Source organism: Topomyia yanbarensis, chromosome 2 (assembly GCF_030247195.1).
Source record: "Topomyia yanbarensis strain Yona2022 chromosome 2, ASM3024719v1, whole genome shotgun sequence".
In the NCBI taxonomy this organism is placed as follows: Eukaryota; Metazoa; Arthropoda; class Insecta; order Diptera; family Culicidae; genus Topomyia; species Topomyia yanbarensis.
This window is the reverse complement of record NC_080671.1, coordinates 199,235,594-199,256,892: the sequence shown is the minus strand read 5'-3', so window position 1 is coordinate 199,256,892 and position 21,299 is coordinate 199,235,594. Positions and strand designations below refer to the sequence as shown.

The following is a 21,299-nucleotide window of genomic DNA, read 5'->3' as shown; positions in this document are numbered from 1 at the left end:
AATTGAATTTGCAGTGGCTGGTTAAAGCCCTGGTCAGTATGCTGCATTCATTTGCCGTAATACTTGGATGTCCGAGCACCCAGACAATATAGTGTAGACAATACTTAGTTTTTCGATTTGGGTTCGGCACGCAATCGCTAGTTTGGACAGTGATTTGTCCGCGTTAAAAGCCTTGAATGTAGCCTAACTATAAGAGCTGAAGTTTATAACTCTGTTGCCAAGCTCTGTTGAAGGAAAATGAACAGGTGGATGGAATACTTTAGCTCGAACGACAAAGCATGCGTGTGAATTTAATTTTATTATTTCCTCTTTACACTCGTTTTCGCTTTGAGATTGAGAACGGCATTAGTACTTTAGATATTGAACATAGTGCTGAGGAAACGAAAAGACCCTAGTAGCGATATTTACTTGTCGTTGTTCGAATTCGTTAATTTACGAGCTAGTAATGATATTAGAAGACTAAAGCACTGTAGGTGTGCATATTTCTTGTGTTTGCTGCATTCTAGATGCACATTGCTATAATATCAATTTATGAAACTTAAAATGAGAACCACAAATTGCTGATTGTAAACACCAAGAGGCAGTGAAAGACGAAGGTGAATCTTTTGAGTCTCATTATTCATTGAATGGATATGAGTATTTTAGGCCCTGGTTCTAGTGCGATTTTAGGGTTGATGTATCTCAAAAACAAAAGAAAATATTAGATGATCTTAATTTGCCCGGACATAGTGACAGGATGCAAGAGCTCAAGAGGTATAGATGCTTTTGGAGGTATTCGTCCATGTTGATTTGTGAAATGGCTCATTTTCCTTTCGAACATAGTCTTTTTTTGAAGTTCGTTGACCTTGGTGACAACAAATCTCGAAAATATTCGTCCCCCGAAAATAAGTCATAAAGTGTACTCAAAGACCCCATTCAGTGCATTCAACTCTCATGTGGAACCTTGATAGACCTTCAAAAAACTACTGCTCTATCGAACTTCACAACCATATGATTTACAATTCGCATAAAGCGTCCAACTGATTTTATGTTTGCCACAATAGATGATAGGATGAAGTGTCGAATTAAATTTTTAAAAGCCATTGAAGGCAACCAGTGGAAACGTGCAACTTTTAATTAAAAGAACGAAAAATGAAGTATCCATTCAGTACGGCTGAAGGCTATTTGTTTTTCAGATTTTCTGTTGGAATTTCAACACTTTGCTCCAATGGCGAGCAAAGTTCAGGTTCGCGCTTCATTATAACCGTAAGAAGCGTGAAGATGAAAATAAATGCTGGGAAATTGGAGATTGAAATGAATGTGAAACAGCCGATTGCAAGCAATAGAAATACGACAACCATTCGGAATGGGAAACTACCAGACGAATGATGTAACAGCTTCATTAACTCTCAATTTCTACACCCTGTGTCGGGCGGCTCGTGGAAATTAAACTGTTTGTTCACTGAAAGTGGTTTTAATGTGTATGAAAGAGATACTATATGAGAAATATGTGATATATAGTTATAGATAAAGTTTAAGTGTGCTACATACTTACATAGAATAAGAAATTGAACAACTACTCTGATCAACATACCTGGAAGAAAGAATAAAGGGAAATCAATTAGATGTTATAAATTTCGATAGGTATCAGTCAAACGCTTTATTGTAATCATTTGTATTGTATTATCCAACATAAATCAACTGCTAAAAAAGAAATCAGAGTGCATTTGAATGTTAGCTTATCGCTTTCCAGCTTTTGGGTATGATTTTCCACCATGATAGATTCTTGTGACTAAAGTTTAAAAGCACTGAACAAATTCAATTAGATGGAAAGGCAATCTCATCTTCCAACTATTCACAGTGAGTCTATTTTCCGCCATGATCTGAACAACCACCCCTTCCGCCACACAGTCGGGTTCGCCTTATTAGGAGAAACCAGAAAACCTGTCGATAGCCTGAAGCAGAAGGAAAGCTAAAATATGAAATAACTGCTTTAATTTGCATGTGACGTGTAGGTTTCAGGAAACACGACCCGCCCGATTGAACATCAAGGTGGTTTCGCTATCTTTATCACTCACACACGATTGGTTTCGAAATAGTTTTTGTTTTGTGTTGTTCTGTCCTACGATTATCCAGCCTTTGGTCGAGTGCAGTGTCAGCCGAAATTATCACGCTTTTCTTGCCCAGCTCGGATAACACGCCAAACGAAACGAACCTGCCAATCGCCATCCTCCGGTCCGCGGAAAAGAACGTGAACGTGTTCGTAATAAACTCGTGGAGTGGTAAAATCATAAATTAGAAAGAAATTTGAATTTCCAATCAAGCGCAAACCACGCGGCTTGCGCCAAACAACGATCGCAGCAAATCGGTTCCAGTGGGCCTTCCTTCCTGCATTTCAAGTTGCCGAAGCTGAACAGCACGAGGACGGACCGGTTGCGATGTGTAGCTCTAGGCGAGTCCCGTTACGGCTAAACGTCCGTTTAGCCATGTGTCAATTTTTACACCGACTGCGGTGGTCAAGCTAGCGGCGGAAAACACCAGACTTCCCCGGGGGTGCATCAGATTGAAGTGCACGAGTGGGTCCAGATCAGATACAGGATATTTCAGTAGTTGAGGTAGGTTTACTTTTCTTTTGATACTGAGTTGAATGCTTGTGCCATAGATTGTTATTCTATCTTAGCAGTTTACAGTAAATAGAACCGGTCTAATACACCTAGCCGTGATCTGTGATATTTGTATTGTATCACTGTATTTATTAGTTTACAGAATTCATGCAAAATAGGCACCCAACTAGAGTTGGGAGGTTCTGTACCTATAAAACATCGATTAAACTGAATAGGGAACGCCGGGGCTAGTTGGCGGGTATCGAGAGAAATACTTCCGTTGGAAAACTCCCCATCGGAGCACAGTTAGTTCACTGCCGGGCCGAATGACTCACAGAAACAGGAGCTAAATGGCTCATGAAATCAGCAGCATAACGGTTCACTCAGACGGGAGTAAAATGGGACGTAATAGATGCAGACAAAAAGCAAGAGAAGAGTTTAAAGGCTCAAATATAAAAATCGGAAGTAAACTTGAAGCGTAAATCCGGACAGAGATCCTTCAGCATAAGAATCACTTAAAAAGTTCTCACCCGTAAAACTCAGTAAGGATGGAACCTACAGTGCAAAAACCGGTAAAAAATAAATAATTTGTACGCAGGAGCATCCGTATACCGTGATGTTCGAGAGTAAAAGTCGGTTAAAAAACCTGTTTTAATCCAACTACCGGCGCAATTGTGCCTTTCTCAATCATGAACACATGAATTTTTTAGTTGCTTATACTTACTAAAAGCTTTCAAATGCATACATTACAATTTTATTATACATGAATTGGCAGCTATATACAAGAAAAGAAATCATTATTCGAGTTCTAAAATTTTGCAAAAGAAAAACCAGCCACGGTAATATTGAAATGAAAAACCTGTTTCAATCCACCTAGCGGTGCAATTGTGCCTTTCTCATTTCTCTAAACTATGGCACGGAGGCTTTTTATGTTCAACATAATCGTGGAAATGTCCATTACATTCTTAGTACACTTTGCACTTATACACAATGGCATGCCAGCCACGAACTTGATGAGCTACGTGTCGACGGTGAAACACTTGAAACAAAAAAATATCATACTCCATTAGCCTAATCAGCATTAGATCAATGTTATCTGCTAGCTAACTCATTTTGTCATGCGGGGGTGGGTATGTGAAGAGGGCGAAAGTCCCATGAACGAACGACTCCCCAGCTTAAATTGGTATGCTTTGTGATATAGTGGTGGTTTAAAGATGATGGGGTTGAAAGGGAGGGGTATGAGGGCTGGATGGGGTGGTGGTCCGAGGGGTGATTTAAGGAGATTTTTAAAGGAGGGGAGTGAACAGTAGAGGGGGGGGGTGTAACCCCTCTCCGTAAACCATCAACTACGCCCCTGTTAAAATCCAGAAACTTTATGCGAGTCGAAAAAAAAATTGGCCGGGATTAGGTTGACGTTTTTCAGAGTGATTGCATAACCTTTCTATATGAGAAAGGCAAAAATGTGCCAAAATCCAAAAAAGTGAATCGTCGTCAAATTTTTTTTCGAGTTTGCATCAAATCTCGACGTTTCATGCACCTTGAACACATTTAGCATCAAAAATAAAAAATCTATTTTTAATTTTTCCTATAGTTTATATGAGAAATTTCTGTGTGGCCGCACTCTGAAACCCGTAATTCCGGAACCAGACTTCCGATCGATCCAAAATTCAATAGCAACCGATGGGAAGGTTGCATCTTTCATTTGAGACTAAGTTTGGGCAAATCGGTCCAGCCATCTCTGAGAAAAATGAGTGACATTATTTGACACATACGCACATACATACACACACACACATACACACACATACATATACACACACACATAAAGACTTTTTCCAATCTCGACGAACTGAGTCGAATGGGATATGACACTCGGCCCTCCGGGCCGTGATTAGGTCGACGTTTTTCAGAGTGATTGCATAACCTTTCTATACGAGAAAGGCAAAAAGGAGCGAAATCGGCAAAGTCCCAAAAAGTCGATTTTTATAAAAAAAAATTGTTCGAGATAACATAAAATCTCGACGTTTCACGAATTTTAAAGATGTTTGGCATCAAAAATACGAATTCGATTTCTGAAATTTTGAGTTCCGGCTTATATGGGGATTTCATATGTGACCGGACGGTTCAGTGTATATTTCCGGAACCATATAAGCGATCCGAGCTAAATTTTATAGACATCTGTGGGGATAATATAGCTATCATTTGGGACTAAGTTTGTGAAAATCGGCCCAACCATTTCCGAGAAACTGATATGAGTTCGTTAATTTTGAAAGATGGCGGTTTTTCCCGGGCACTTCCGGAATCGTGTATGGTGGTCAATGTAGTCAACGAAAGTTTGATCGGCCGTCGGTGATCTAGAACTGCAAATTTAAGTTGTTTGAGAGACATTTTAGCTAAATTTCCGCCGGGGCTTCCAGAACCGATGACGGTGGCCAAAGAGACTTTGAATGGATGTTATTGACCTAATACTACAAATCGAAACCGTTGTGGTCATGTTTAGGAAAAAATTTCACCTTTATACATTCATTGCAGAATTTATTAAAATCGACATTTTCTGCGTGATCGTGCTCACCACCCTGTAAAAGCGGAACGGGAAGTCGGATCCATTATAAATTCAATATTTATTTATTTATTTGCTTATTCCACCGTATAACGTAAGGCACCTGCCTTTTTAAATGTTACACTTTGCTTTGATCAGAATTCATGATAGTTATGAAACTTTAAAACTAATACTAATCTATTATTCTAATTTTTGCTCTCAACTGCTAATATTTTAATTCATGTTATTGAGTTCGCGCAATAACTCTCGCTTAAAGGCTATTTTTGTATTACAAGTTTTGATTGAAAAGGGCAAGTTATTCCAACAAACAACACCTCTTACAAATATTGATTGGTTATAATATGATAAAGGGGTAATGAAAAATTTAGTGTGCGAGGATTACGAAGAGGTCAGGTTGTTTAGATTGGATAATACGAAATAAAGTTAGATTGGACCGTAAATTATAAAATTGATGAAATGGACAGCCAATAAGATGGTGATGTAGATGGAATACTCGAGAAAATCTGGAAAGATTGTAAACGTATCGAACGCACGCATTTAAAGCTACTCTTAGCTTATGTAGTGACATAACTGATGCGTTTAAATATAAAAAATCGCCATATATGAAATAAGGAAGTATCAGTGTTTTAAAAAGTTTGAGTTTTGTTGAAATACAAAGATGTTTCGTTGCTAAATTTAGTCGCTTTAAGGAACCGTAAATCTTTCCACATTGTGAACTAATTTGGTCGTCCCAGTCAAGATTAGCTTTGAAAATAACTCCAAGATTATTTACTCGATCCACGAACTCAATTGGCTGATTGTCAAGAAACAATGCTGGATAAACTGTTGTGTTCACCCTATTAAAAAATATAGCTTTAGTTTTAGAGGGATTTATGAACAATAAATTTCGTTGAGACCACATATAAATACTTTCTAGGTCGCTATTAATTTTATTGGAAATATCATCAATATTTGTATGTTTGTCAGCACAGAAATATATTTGAACGTCATCGGCAAACAAATGAATCGAGCAATATTTTAGTACTGAGGGCAAATCGTTTATAAACAATGAAAAGAGTAGGGGCCCCAACACAGATCCTTGAGGAACACCGGACCCGATACAATGGAAAGAAGACATGGTTTCATTGCAATAAACTGCTTGTCTACGGGCAAACATGTAAGATTTAATTAGACTTGCAGCCATATTAGAAAACCAAGATAGAAAGATAAAACCAATTTTTTTAAAAGCTTAACATGTGACACTCGGTCAAAAGCTTTCGCAAAGTCTATTAATAGAAGAATAGCCATTCCTCTTTTATCAATTCCTTTAGCAATATCGTCGTGTACTTTCATAAGAGCTGTGTCGGTACTATGGTTTACACGAAATCTAGATTGTAAGGGACTTAAAAAATCCATACTGGTGATGAACCTGTGAATTTGATCCTTTATCAATCTCTCAAACGCTTTTGAAAGGGCACTTAGTATACTTATTGGCCGGAGGTTAGATAAACTTTCACTGTTTCCTTTTTTCTTAATAGGTATAATTTTAACGAGTTTCCATGCACAAGGAAATTTACATGTTTTAATAATCGCATTGAAAAGGTGTTTGATTAATGGTAATGCTAATGGCAGTACGATTTTTATAAACTGTATTGGTATATCATCAAGCCCTAACGCATTAGATTTCATTGAATGAATAGCATTAATAATTTCAGAATCCTCAAATGGCTGGAACCGAAAGCCTTCTGTGAGGTACGAAAAGTCTGGCATCGATGTTCTGTCTGTTGTAAAATTGGAGGAAAAGTAGTCATTGATATCATCGACCGAATGAATATACTTATCCTCAGATGATCTATTTTTCGTGACACCAAGTTTTTTTTAATATTACTCCATAATTTCTTGCTAGGCAGATTAACATTCAGTTTGAGACTGTCAAAATCACTTTTTGCCTTTTTAATCAATTTTTTTGGTCACATACAAACACACAGACGAACATACACACATTCATACATACACACGCACATACATTTGCCGAACTCGACGAACTGAATCGAATGGTATATGTCACACGGCCCTCCGGGCCTCCGTTAAAAAGTCGGTTTTCAGAGCAATTGCAATACCTTTCTATTGAGAAAGGCGAAAACTACATTGTAAGAATCGGATATACTTTTCCAATTTTTATACTGCAGGTTTTTACATCCGATTTTTATAATTCTGCGCTCACTTTCCGATTTCATTTCGACTTTATTATTAACAAGGCTAACCGACAGATGGGATTCATGTCTAAAGTTTCGAAGGAATTTAACGAACCATAATATATATCGTAATATGGTGTCCGTATCAAGCAACATGGATAGCCAGAATTGAAGCAATTCAAAGCAAATTCGTTCGATATGTATTAAGACGGTTTCCGTGGCAGGACCCCAATGATCTTCCGCCATATATGTGTTAAGTCAGACAGGACCAAGTCGCAAAACACCAACAAATAAGATAATAATAGCAGTGGATACAGAATTTCATCAGTTACATTCGACTTTAGCCAGATTTGAAATATGTAAAAATAAGCAGAAGTTATGGCGAAAATTAATTTCCAATTATTTATTTATTTATTTATTTCCATTTTTCATCTGACCCATGTTGGTCTACATGAAATTTAATGTTGTTGTATGGGAAAAGCCCATTTCAAGGTTCACTTCAGAAGCAGACCTCGAATGCGCGTAAAAACCCATAATCTTTTCGCATGTTTTTCCTACAATAATAATGAACTGACATTACAAATTAACAAAATTACATACAAGGTATACAGCATTTCAATAACATTACAGAAATATTTTCACATAATCTTATAAGCTAAGTCAATCTCCTAAGTCCTATTATATGGTAAAGGATGCGCGATTTAAACTTTAAACTCGTTTTTCTCGAAATCAATAAATTGTCACTTAGTCCGGTCTGACTTAACACCGACCATATGAAGATTATTAGGTCCATATACGCTTAAAAGGTGAAGAAGAGTAGCCCAAGCTGTTTTCGTCGCTAAGATTCTTCTAGGAGAGTTGGAATCGTCGGAATTATTGGGTGAATTCCACACCTGGGCACCGAAACGTGGGATCCGGCAACGAAGCTTTTTGCTGTTGGAACATAGAAACTCCCTATATGGTGGTCATGATCCGATTTGCTTCATGTCTGCCACATTCAACTTAATATTTGCGGATTTCGATTTCAAGATCCGGCTATTGAGGAGATTATGACTTTCCAGATATTTACTAATGACATTTTAATCTGTATTATTTACTCCTTTTCACTTATATTTTTACTTTTTTGTTTACGTTATTGAGTTAGTTTGTTTCGTTATGATACAATTTTTTTCTATTTATTGTTAAGTTTTGTATTGCACGTGTAATTGAAAAGACAGTGCCACTTAGGGAAGAGTTGATGTTTCACACGAATTGGCTTTTCCCCATCCCCATACCATATCATTAAGACAAACTAGGTCACATGATAAATAAATAAATAAATTCTAGCGACGCTTGCTCGCGATTTTGATTCGTGAATCGTGCTCATGTTTCTATTGGAGCATGCCCAGAATTTTGTTCGAGTCCTGTCAATAATACTGAAAAATATCTTCAAGAGTCGAACGAAAATCATCCTCCTAAAGATACCTACCACTAGAATCTCGAGGATTTCACTCTGAGTAGAATTCCACAAGAACTTTGAAATTATTTCACCGGAATCCCGAGAATTCTGAACAAATAACATAAAAATTCTGAACAAATATCATAGGAAGTGGAGAGATGGAGTCTATCTGTACCTTTAGAATCCCGAAAAAGTTTGCACAGAATTATGCGTAAGAGATCACAATCGTGAGAGACGTATTATCGGTATCCTTAGAGACTACCTACTTTAGACAGTGGCTCATAAAAAAGATTTTAAGATCTTTTTTTAATGTCAAAGTAAGTTAAGATGCAAAATTTCGCATCATTTGGACAATTTTAGACCACCTCCCTCTTCGCTTGAAGTTTTTGACATTGGTGCTATGGCAAAATATGAGGAAAAAATATATTGAATACTATAACTTTTAAAAAAGCACTCAGAAAATTACAGTTTATACCTTTGTTTTGAAAAAATAGTCTTAGCAATTAAAAGGAAATATTTTCGTTTCTCGAAAAACACGTGAAGATAGAGTTATGGAACATTTTGTCCCAAAAATTTCATATTCTGAATAATCATTCTGCTCTATGCTGCAAATCATACATATTTTGCAGTTTTTCTAATGTAAAAAAAACACAGCGATTGAATGGTACCCTTGCGACCTTTATCAGAGTACGAGTAGTTGGGATGTTTGGGCATTTTGTAATTCATATCAAATTTTATCATTTTCTCGTGAATCTCTATTATTCTTCAATTGAACAACGTAAAAATTCAAAGGAAGGAAAAAACAGATTCGTTGCGGGTAAAATTAAGAAACGTCAGTTTCTTTGATATTTAGTCTAAAAACCTCATTTTTACATCAAATGCTTTGATACCCCAGCTTTCTTTATTTTTCTTGGAATGGGATCACATATACCATGTGATTTCTGATAATTTTTACACTAGAAATAGTGTATTAAATAGTAATTTATTGTTAAATGAAGTTAATATGTACTTTTTAATGAAAAAGTATGGAATCGAAACTAAATGGCAAAAAATACAATGATAGCAAATTTTCTTCTGTTTTGTTCTATATGATGTTCTAAGTTCAACAAGGTACATTTGATAAAATTTGTTACGTGTTGTTTGAGATACGTGCACGAGAAAATTGTAAAAATTTAATATGAAGGACGAAATGCCCTAGAACCCCAACTTCTCGTATTCTGACAAAGGTCGCAATAATTTCATTCGAATCCTGAGACCTTTTCACATTAGAAAATCTGACATAATGTCCCAAAACTCCAACTTTCTGTATTTTTCGAGTAATGGAAATATTCTCGTTGTAATGTCAAGAATGTTTCTCCATAACATAGGTATAAACTGTAATTTTTCGAATGCCACTTCAAAAGTTATAGCATTTAATATATTTTTTCTTCATATTTTCCTATAGTAGGTACCAATGTCAAAAACTTCAAGCGAAGTGGGCGGGGTCTAAAATTGTTTAAATGGAGTGAAATTTTGCATCTGAGCTTACTTTGACGTTTGTCACAATATGAAAGGGGAGTACATTGAGATTAAAGATTTTTTTTTGCGATGTCCTAGCCCGCACCCTCTTACTTGACAATAAAACTCAAGACTCACGGAACTACAATTAAACAAACTACGCTATGTACCCATAAGAGGCAAACTCCTACATGCAAGTATTGTATTCAGACAGCACATCATGGACGTCATGGACCAATCCAAAACAAAGTTTTCAATAACAATGCCTGAACGGTGCCTAAATTTGTCGCAACTGTACAGACCATAATGACAACCGCAAAAGAAGCATTCAGCACCCCAAAATCGACTGTAAGAAACATCGGCAAGGAAGGTAATAACAATGACGACGGATTTACACTGGTCAACAATAAGTGCAAAAAGCAGGGAAGAAAATCCGATCGCGGGCACCAAACCAGCTTCGATCTGGACGTGAAAACAGGAGAGAATTTAATAACCCCTCGGACGCAGTATGTCAACAAAAAGAAGGTCTCCGCTCTCAATAAAAAGTTGCGCGCATAAGATCCAATATTGGTACAATAATATTTGTTGGTGTTCTTATTTTTACATATTGTAAACATATAAAAGATTCACGGCTCCGTTAAGCTACCGCTATGAGCCGTGTCAAATAAACGAATTAAAAGAAAACAAGAGAAACTAATTATCTTTTGCGTATTTTTGAACATATATTTACTCAACAAAAGGAAGTTAATTATTAACAAGATAGCGCAGTAGCTCGCCGCGGACAACTGCACCGTGCAAGATTCGGCCCGTTTTTTTTACTTGGAACAAAACAATGAAATATTTCATTATTCGGAAGAAAGGATTTTCTGCACAGTATATTTTTCGGCCTTTTTAGAAATGTAAAATAAGATTTTTTTAAATACATTTTTAAGGCTGTGCACAATTAAATTATCTAATAACAGTGTTTTACTTGTATACATTGCTTTTATAGTTTTTCATGCACGAAATTTTGATAAACATGGTTATCATAAAATGGGCTTTAAAGATTTTTGAAGGACAGAATCAAATTAAAGAAAATATAATGGCAGTAGATGTTAATCAGCCATACTCTGAAAGATTGCAAGAATATTCTCTGATAATAATTGTAGCGATTGAAGACAAAAAAATCGACCCCTCAGAATAGCCTGAAGATCCGAGCATTCATCCACTCATAGGAGCATATTTTTCGGTCAAGATTGCATCATTTTCGAAACAATAAAAAATGCAATGAAATGAAGCGCCTGCCGATGTGATGACATTGGAACAACTAAAATAAAAGCATTGATTGCCTCTAGCTATGAGTGTACACAAAACCGAAGGAGAACAGCCGTTTACAATCGCAGGGCCCTTAATCGGTTTCAATGCTCTTACAGGACGACCAAAAATGGATGTATCTCGCAATGGAAGGCGCCAACTGTAGAAATTTGTTAAAGATTAATCGTCTTTACACATTACCCATACGGCTTCTTTCCTTTTCATCTTTGTTTCCAAAGTCGGCTGACTTCGGGGACTACTTTAACTCTCACATTTCTCGGTACCTACAAGTCCATTACTGAGCGTGCCTCCCATTCCACGGTGAACTGCGATGCGATTGTTGACCACAGAGGCTTTTGTTCTTCGCCTTTCAATTCAACAGATCTCCGTTCAGTGCTGCTTCACCCGAAACCCCGTTAGGACCCTAGAAATGGCGCAGGCTGATTATTTTATTAGTCTCCACACTATTTGAAGAATAACATTATTTATTGTACTTTCGTTGATGGCCATGCTAGCCATAATCAAACGTCCCTCGCTCCCGCCCACCTATTGGATATCTATCTCCGCTGAGCTGACCATCAACAGCAGACCTTACGCCAGGGACCCTCTCACTTCTTTGGATTTTATACACAGTTTCGGCTTCACCGGTCGTTCACTATCTCAATCTTTCATCGCTCCACTACAAGCTATTTATTATGCGGCTATATAGGATTTCCAGTCAGAAACAAGTTTCAATTAGGACTGAATCTTTCGCTTCAGCTGTAGCTCTGTTCAAACTCCAACAGTTCAAACTCGCCTCAGACCAGCGACTCGCTAGAGAGGGTCGTTGATCAAAATCGCTTCGTTTGGGTAAGATTAAAAATGAATTTCTTTTCCCCTATCCACGCAAACGAGAAAAAAACGATCGGATGGAGGAAAATATCGCGCAACTTCGTCTGTCTAAATTTGTCCGTGGAAGGGTCTACCACTTGGAGCACCCCACAAGTGCGTGGGTGGTGCCCGATTACTTTTCTTCCACACATGGAGTTGGATCGTTTCATTTCACGTCCAACTTGGAAACCGATCTGACGGAGCTGGACTCGTCTGTAGACGCCTTGCTTACCCCTGAGGGCGTTAGATAAGTGAACGAAATTGAACTAAAATAAACACCACCAGCTCAACTATCGGCGCGGGAATGAATAATTATAGCAAGCACTGCTCATCAACCGGCTCGTGGACTGGACTGTGATGGATTGTGCCGCCGGTGTTATCAGGTGGGAAAGGGAGTCGATGCTATAAAAAAGTAAATCAGCGCACCGCTTATCAGCGCGTGTCGTCAAGAATCTGCGAACGTAACCAGACAATCTTATCATCAAGTGGCAGGTAATTCCGTTTCTAATTCCCTTCATAGGATGTTGACAGATAGTAGAGGCAGTCGGACTAAAACAAAAATCAAAAACAATCACGTACTGATTTAAGCTAAAACTCTCAACTCATACCGCCGAAACTTTATTGCAATGGGATGTGCTTTCATTCACCACTCCCGACAATCATATCACAAAAAAAACTACTTACGTTGACCTATAACTGCACTTTTCGGGATCATATTCGCTGTGCTAACTGGTTTAAGACTTGCCATTAGCACATAGATATTATTCAGTACACACTAGACTCTCGATCGAAACTTCCGATACCTTGCCCATCGCGTGTTCTTGTTGATGGCGTTATTATCAGTGTCGGCTAATCTGGTTTAGTTTCATATTACCCGATACCTCTCGCATCGTGCTCACACGAGATGAAACTTCACGGCTGAGTAGAGACAAATGAAAAAGGTGTACCGAACACACGCAGAAAATGCCCCAATCTGCTATCCAAGCAAACGTGTTAAAGAAGCATGAAGATATCCTATTACCAGTTCACATCTCTAGCACTTCGCCGGGCACTGACTGCGAGCGGAAGCTGAGCCAAGTGTTGCGCCTGCTTGGACCATTAAGGATCATATGTCGATGATTTGTAGCTGCTACGGTGTTGTCTCGCAATATTTGTCCAGGTTATCGCGCCCTTCGTCTATTCGTTTCCACTCATCCGGAGCCCTGCGTCTGTTTTTAGAATCAACAAACAGTGTGTTTGCTTGTTAATATAAAATAATATACTGAGATAGGGAGGTACTTTTTCTTATCTATGACACTACACGGCTAATGAACAACTCCTTTAATTTTAGATCGACACAGGCTCCGTTTCATTGGTCGAAGGTGGCTGAACCGAAACCTTCTGCCAATCACCAATCGAGTGAGTAACAAGCGCGAATTAAATTTTTAATAACGCTTCAATACATACCACCGATTAATCGAGAGCGGCAAACCAGTTTGGATCTGACATGTGACGTTCCGAGAGCTCCCCGGACACTCGATAAACTCGGGTACCGACGCTTTCCAACGAAACAGAAAATCTAATAATAACAATAAATTGTCAGCGGGAACGCGTGAACGTTGCACACATATTGGGATAGGTCATGAATGACTCACATGGGCAATGGGTTCGAGTGTGAACGAAGTCACATTCGAAACGCGCTCAGTCAACCACAGTAGCACGCAAGTTGTCCGATAATCATTGCGGAGCGGCTGGTGCTCCGAGGTGAATGCGCAAAAGGAACAGGGTATCAGAGTTCGTTGCCTTTCCCATCTCTCGGCACAATGAAAATTGAAACAAATTGATTCCGATATAGGGATAGGGTCCGCACAATTGCATGCATTGTATGAACATGATTAATTTTTTAAACGAAACGTGCGATGACAAATCGGAGCTGGTGAACACACTGATGTAAAGCGGTTTCGAATGCATCTAACAGATCTGGTAGAAAGGTCAGAGCGTAGTATGCAAACAATGCACATGAGCAGGTGTGATAAACAAATACATAATCTCTTATCCGTAAGATAAAACTTATATCTTAACCCTTTCATACCCAACTTTTTTCTTGTGCATACAAGGGGTCCAAAACTATTTTTTTTTGAAAGTGGTGGGGTCAAGAAATTCGAAAAATCTTTTGCAATAAATGTAGGTACTTCCATCGCAGTGCTAGAAGCTGCGCAAATTTTACCTTTCAATGCTTAATTCATTTATTCTAGAATTTTCACAACAGTCCAATTACGTGGAAAATGTAGTCAAAGACGGTCTAAATTGATAGGTTTTATCAGTTTTCAATAATATTGCAAAGTAACAAAGATATATCAAAATTTCATTTTTCGTCATCAACGTAAACTGTTCCTGGCAGCACTGCTCCATCAGAATCCAATCAAGATAATTGGAATAACTTCAGTTTTAGAGCTAATACTTGTATCTTTTAGTGCTCCAATGAAAGGTATTAGTCACATTTCTTACCCTTACTTATTTTTGGGAACAATTCTTGCCTAAACCAAAAGTTATAGCAGCTTAAAAACGTTGTTGTCCACAAACAACATGGGCATCAATGGGTTAAATAGATCAACTGCGCTCGTGTCTACAGTTTTATTTAGTTTCATGGTTTCAGAAATTACACAACTGTAAAGCTCGAAAAATAGATATATTTGGGGAATTCGTCTTGACGCAATAACAAAATAAATATATATTCTTTAAAACGAGCTTTATAACACAAATTGCCCGAATAGAATTTTACAATAGCATTTACCCTACAAACAATCATAAATCAATAAATATTATAGTTATTACTGTTTCAACATTGTTCTTCACAGAGTTACAATAAAATTTCATGAAACAATCAATTTTACAGTTCAGCAAAAAACGGATACAGTAAATTCACATTGAATTTAACTGTTTTCGAGAAAAAATGCATGAAAAAAAATCAATTTTTACAATGTTAGGATACATAATCACCCTCCTTTTTACTGTAAAAGTCTATTTTACATTGTAATTGACTGTAGAAACGTTAAAGTTTATTGCTTTTGTATTATAGTGTAACACCAGAATTTACTGTAAATTACTGTACTGTCACAGTGAAAATCATGGTTTTGTTACTGTACATTTCCATTCGGGTGGCCTCATACGTCCAATTTTCAAGAAAGGCCATAAATTCCAGTGTAATAACTATCTTGGCGTAATAAATCTCAATGCCGCCTATACGTTGCTCTCTCGTGTTCTATTTGGCTGACTACTTTAGCTGCGAATGCCCAATATTCTGGATAAATTCCGGGAATACAACTTGCGAACTCATCATCTGTTTGTAGATTTCAAGGTAGCGTACGACTCACTAAGTCGAAACGAACTGTTGCTGATACTGCTTGAACATGTCTTTTGTAGAGTTGTCCTACTGGAGCAGCAGAACTAGGTTCTCGTAAGGGTTTCCCGTTAGAATACTCACTACACTACGTTTAAGGCCAATTGCAGGGGGCCATAATTCTGAATGTGATATTCATTGTACGTCTCAGATGTGTGCGGTGTAGGGAATTCGTGATCGCACGCATCATCGCGAAGGGCTCGAGCGTTTCTACGTTACCGTGTTCGATCGCGTGTGCGTTTGTATATCGCGTTTGCTAACGTGTATAAATTCTATTTTATAACCGTATGTCCTTTGGCATATTCGCGTGTGTTCTTGGATGATCGCGCGCGGACCGTAAATCTGATACTTAATTTTCGGTGTACGATTCAGAGGCTAGAAGAAAGTAAGTTCTTCCACATCACTTGAAGTCTCGCTCATGTCCCCATGGAACGTTTTGTCCAGTGGGTATGAGCGTTGTTTTTCAATTGGACCTATCTTGCTAGGACAGAGGGTAAAGATTTACGGACGTAACCGATGTGGGTTCGTGTTTGAGACCACGTTTGTAAGTATTAAAACGCTTACCTTTTTACCGGGGTGTTATCAAGTCAAGATCGCGAAGGGCTTAAGCGGTCCTATGTTAACGTGTTTGACACGTGTGCTCGCGTGTATGTGACTTCGCGTGTCCATTCGCACATTCGCGTGTGTTTTAGATGATTGCGTGTATCGTAAATCTGATACTTAATTTTCAGTTAACGGTTCAGATGCTAGAAGAGAGAAAGAGTTCTTTCAAAGCACTAAAATTCCCGCTCATGTCGCCATGGAACATGTTGTTTAGTGGATATGACCGTCATTTGTTGTTTGGTCCACCTGAAGGCATTGGACATTTGCTTCAAGGGCCGGGGGTAGGGATGTCCGGACAAAACCGATTCATGATCGCGCGAACACCGGCGTTTGTAGGTTCACTCCTGAGACAGCGTTTGCATATTTATCGATCATTGAACTACCCGGCCTTTGAATGTTGGCGAGACAGCAGATGATTACAATTGCATGTTCGTGTTTGTGACCAGGTTTGTCTTATCGCGAAGGCCGCGATCGTTTGTACGTTTGGAATGAGAGAGATTGTGAGTGTATATGAGAAAATATGCAATTTATTGTGATATTGAGTGTTAGTATAAACCTGAGTTTAGATATATTAATAAAAGGAAAAATAAGATGTCGAATAAAGAAAAAGGAAAGAAATTAAATAGAAGCGTATAAATTGATCGATATTAGTTTTGGCATACATGAGTAATATAAATACAACAAAGACAGACTAATCAAGTAGATGAAAAGAAGATGAACTACTACTTGAACTCGTCTAAATTACAGCAAATGATACTTATGTACAATTAACGACATTTGCATTATGTTATAATTTTTTCATGCTATGCTAATGGATGACTCACGTGCGTCGGTAAATTAATCGCACCTTAATTTGTCAATTTTCCCGAATGAATCAAATCAAATACAAGAATGAAGCACCGGTCAAAAGAGATCAATGAATCCTGAGAAGGATTACGTACTATTCTATCATATACATCAGTTCCGCTTCCATTCCCTGACGCAGCTGTCACAAATACTCAATGAGCTTAATTCTCATATTCGATTTATGTCCTTATACTTCGATTACATGGCACAAAACATCAATTCTTCTTCGTATTGTACCAACCGTGTCAATATGCTTCATGCTTTTGATTCAACTGTATTTTTCGACACATCATGGAAATAAGAAATTTGTCGGCAGATTTTTTTTTTGAAGTCGACCGCAGCAAGATGCTTTACACCAACGAGTCAAGACAGCTCCTATGGCTTCGATATATCCGATCAAAAACCTCCGCCTCATTCAAACTGAATGATCTCGCTTCAGTTTACGTCGCAGAACTTTCTGCGTCGGCGGTAAAACATGATGATGAGTTATATTCTATCAATCACCATGCGGTAGACTTGGGTGCAACGCCCAGCTGCTACTTAGCAGAAGGCAAAAGACGCTTCATATTTCCTTTCGAACATGTCCATATGAGCCTGCCTAGTCCTAGTTTTCCGTTCTAAGTTTATAACTGATTCGCTCTAGAATTCCTGTCCATCATTCAATTTCATTGCTTTCGTTTCTATTAGTCTCAAATTTACCGAAAATAGTCAACAAAATCGATACAGTAGAACCTTGCGGCAATTAAAATATAGCAACAGATGAGAATTTTTAATACAATTTTTAAAGCTTCAAACAGCGATTTTTAGGAAAAACGTTACCGAATGCAGGAAAGAATTATTATTTATCAGAGGCGACGTGTGGTTCCACCGTCAACCTGTTCAATACACCACAAAGCGCCTAAACGTCACAATCATCTCTAATGCGATTCCATGAGACCATGAGTTTCTGTTCAGCTGATTTTTTCGTCTTCGATTTCATCCAACATCTAACGAATAGGGCCGTTGACAGCAAACTGTTCGCTGAAGCTAACCAAAACAAAACCCACCAGTTAATTGTCCAATAATCGTCTTGTAGAATGTTTAATTTACCATAGAAAAAGTGCAAACAATATATATATATATATATATATATATATATATATATATATATATATATATATATATATATATATATATATATATATATATATATATATATATATATATATATATATATATATATATATATATATATATATATATATATATATATATATATATATATATATATATATATATATATATATATATATATATATATATATATATATATATATATATATATATATATATATATATCTATATATACAGGGTGTTTGGTTCATGGTTAAGAATCTCTCGGGGGGTGATAGACTGCCATATATGGAGAAAAAAATTGTTCTACACATACCATCAAATCTCAACCGTTACAGAGTTATTGAACTTTTTGTGTAAAAAACTTATTTGTCTTAAAATACCTCTAACTTTAAAAGTATACTTTGAATGTTTTAGTTCCATTCGAAAGGTGAGAAAATTTCGCATTGAGTGATGCCCTCACATGTTTCAGCTAATGAGTTTAAGTAGCCTTTTCAAAGTAATTTATTGAAAATTAAACAATTTTAAACGATTTTTCGTTCATTTCTTGAAAATCCTAATAGTTAACCTTATCATTTTAATAATTCAGATTGTTAGTCTTGATGAGCTGCTTAATTCGTTCTTTGACATGATACACTTACCTTTTCTTATTTTCATGATTTTGGCTTATTCAACTTGGATATTTTTATCTCATTTTCACTAGTACCAGCTCTAACTGAAAAAATTATGGCACTCATTGTACTTTTTTTCTTTGTATTAGAAAGCCAGGAAAATTTTACAGTGAAAAATGTATTAATACCTTTCAGTTAAGTGAATTTAGTATTCTTTTAAAAGTAAATTAGTTTAAAGTTAGTGCTATTATTAGCATTTTCGTTAATTTTCTTAAAATAGTAAATAATAAACATCACCATTATTATCATGGAAATAATGCATCTCAGCAAGTTCTGCAGTTCTTTCTTTGACTCCATTCAATTATCTCTTTTGGTTTCGACGCAAAATCGTGTTTATCACATCGTTTCATATGCAAAAATAACGATTTCGAACCCACTACATTTGTGGCGAGCTCTTGCTGTGTTAACTATTAAATAGCAGCAAAATGAAAAGAGATATAGACAAAGTGTCTAATAAAAAGTTATAGAGAACATTAAGGGGCATCAAATGAACAATAGTAACGATAAATTTTGTTGATTAATAATTAGAATAATTAAAAAACTCTCCAAAAAACACAAATTTTGAATTACTTCGTTAGTAAAAAATCATTTAGTACACTTAACTAAAAGATATTTGTACATACACTGATAGGACATTTTCTCAGTTTTTCAATGAAATCTTGTAAATAACGATATAAATCATATTTTTTAGATTAGAGTCTTTTAAGCACTTGCAAGTCGGTTACAGGAAAAGTATAGTAATGAAATTCCAAAGAAAAGAGAAGAGATAGAAATCTGACGTCCAAGAACAAATTATGAATCGTCCTAAAGCCCAACTTTTGGATAATGGATATTGCTATAATCATACTTCATTATTTCGAGAAAATTAGCAAAAACCTCCTCAAAAACACTAACTTTTAACTACTGTACAGCTAAAAGGTAATTAAAACTAATTACTTAAAAAATATGAGAACACCATTCAATAGGAAATTTTCTCACCTTTCGAATGGAACTGAAATATTTAAAATACAAAGTATACTTTTAAAGTTAGAGGTATTTTAAGATAAATAAGTTTTTTACACAAAAAGTTCAATAACTCTGTAACGGTTGAGATTTGATGGTATGTGTAGAACAATTTTTTTCTCCAAATATGGCAGTCTATCACCCCCCGAGAGATTCTTAACCATGAACCAAACACCCTGTATATATATACAGGGTGTTTGGTTCATGGTTAAGAATCTCTCGGGGTGTGATAGACAGCCATATTTGGAGAAAAAAATTGTTCTACACATACCATCAAATCTCAACCGTTACAGAGTTATTGAACTTTTTGTGTAAAAAACTTATTTGTCTTAAAATACCTTTAACTTTAAAAGTATACTTTGTGTTCGGTCGTCCCCGAACGGAAAGAAATAATGAGCAAGCACCTTTTTTATGCAGGCTAAAACTAAATAAACTTTTATTAATTTCCATCTTTAACATTTAATTTCTCTCTCTTACTTTCAAATTTTCCTCCCACGCTAATACCTTCCGACCAGCTTTTCTAACTATCTTCCTTTCCTCTTTCCTACTTTTGTTTTCCTAGGTAAGGTAAGTATTTATAATTTTTGAGGTAAGTATTATGAATTATAATTTAAATTTCTTTCTTTTTCAGGTTACTCACGGTAAGTATTCGGTAAGTATTCAGGTTATTCCTATGGCAGCTTCTGGGTACAATAAAGAACAAACCACATGTGAACTTTTTCGGTTTTTTGACAGTTCACACACGGACACAACGAGCGGGAGCTAGTTGCGAAAAACCAAACGTCACCATCGACCGAGGGATGCTCCGCTTGCAGGTTCAGTCGCGGTAACAGACCCCGGCCCGTAACATCCGGCGTTACTTCTTGTTCCGGATTTACCTTCAACTATCTCCATTACCGCAATGTTAACCGCTCCCCGGCGATGTAGCTTCCCGTCTGCTGTCCTCACGCTGACTTGTCTAATGGTCCCGTCTGTTCCCGGAAATACTTCTACTATCTTTCCACGCCTCCAATTCTTCCGAATTTTCCCATCCACCAGAAAAACTAAATCCCCAACATTCAACTGTCGCTTATCGTCAAACCATTTGCTGCGTTTGTTGATCGTAGGTAGATACTCGGTGATCCACCGCTCCCACATACGGTCGCTTAGGTACTGGGCACGTTTGTAAACGTTTCGTAGAGCCTCCGCTGCACTCACTGGCTCCACCTGGAGATCCGCACTGGTCACTGCACCTCGCAGGAAATGGTTTGGCGTTAGTGCTTCCTCGCCTG

General features: G+C 37.1%; 1 protein-coding gene and 1 long non-coding RNA gene across 5 annotated transcripts in view; both read right to left on the bottom strand.

Annotated features, from left to right (window-relative positions):
- LOC131682662 (uncharacterized) overlaps window positions 1-13,240 on the bottom strand; it is a 77,517-nt gene extending 64,277 nt beyond the window's left edge. Inside the window, exons 1-2 of the long non-coding RNA XR_009304121.1 lie at window positions 13,099-13,240; window positions 1,535-1,573 (exon numbers count right to left, since the gene is read on the bottom strand). This is a non-coding gene — a long non-coding RNA (uncharacterized LOC131682662). The remainder of the gene's footprint in view (window positions 1-1,534; window positions 1,574-13,098) is intronic.
- Window positions 1-21,299, bottom strand: part of LOC131682649 (protein outspread) — a 641,520-nt gene that overhangs the window by 561,112 nt on the left and 59,109 nt on the right. The gene's annotated exons all lie outside the window — the stretch shown is intronic.